Source organism: Selaginella moellendorffii, unplaced genomic scaffold (assembly GCF_000143415.4).
Source record: "Selaginella moellendorffii unplaced genomic scaffold, v1.0 SELMOscaffold_117, whole genome shotgun sequence".
Classification (NCBI taxonomy): domain Eukaryota; kingdom Viridiplantae; phylum Streptophyta; class Lycopodiopsida; order Selaginellales; family Selaginellaceae; genus Selaginella; species Selaginella moellendorffii.
The window spans coordinates 474,619-475,397 of record NW_003314378.1 but is presented as its reverse complement, the minus strand read 5'-3'; positions in this window follow the sequence as shown (position 1 = coordinate 475,397).

The following is a 779-nucleotide window of genomic DNA, read 5'->3' as shown; positions in this document are numbered from 1 at the left end:
TCACCTTTAGCGAATGTTATTGAACTCATTCGACTGCATGCTTTGGACTGGGGTTCCTGAATCAAAGACAGTGTATTTGTATTGTTGATTGGTGTAGATCAGTACAAGTTTCTGAGGATCTACCACCATAATCACATCGTAAAGAGCTTTCTCAAGCTGTTCGAATGACAAATTTGGAGCTGCTAACCAGCTGAGATCAATATCTGGTGTACAGATCAGTCCTATCCTCCTGATGACGTTTATACGTTTCAGTCGAGAATAGAGATATTGTGGTCTCAGTATAGGGGGACGTTGTGATGGAATGGGACAAACAATGATTGTCAGAGTGTCCCAATCAATGTTGATATTTGCTAAGGGAGAGTTGATGATCTCCTGTGTGATCAAAAGTCGGAGAGGGCTGACGATCACTTGATACTCAATTGCGCACAAGGTGATATTTGTGATTTGAATATTTGTGATTAAGCATCTATGGGTTTAAATAGTATTAGGTTAAATAACCTCTTAGGAAGTTCGAATTTAGGAGTTCATGGTATTCAAAAGTTCTTGGATTTGACATTATTGATTAGTTAAAAAGTCATGCCATATATTGTGATTGACATTGGAAGGTTTAGTTTGCCTCTGGTTGGGCTCAACTCGAAAGGCAAGGTGTCAAAAGAGCTAGGCTCTCAAGAGAGCTATGGCTCTCAACTTCCATTTACAAGGGCGTGATTTGCCAAGAAGTGTACTGAATTATAACTAACCAAAGAAAACAACTTCAAAGATGATCCATCGGGTATAAC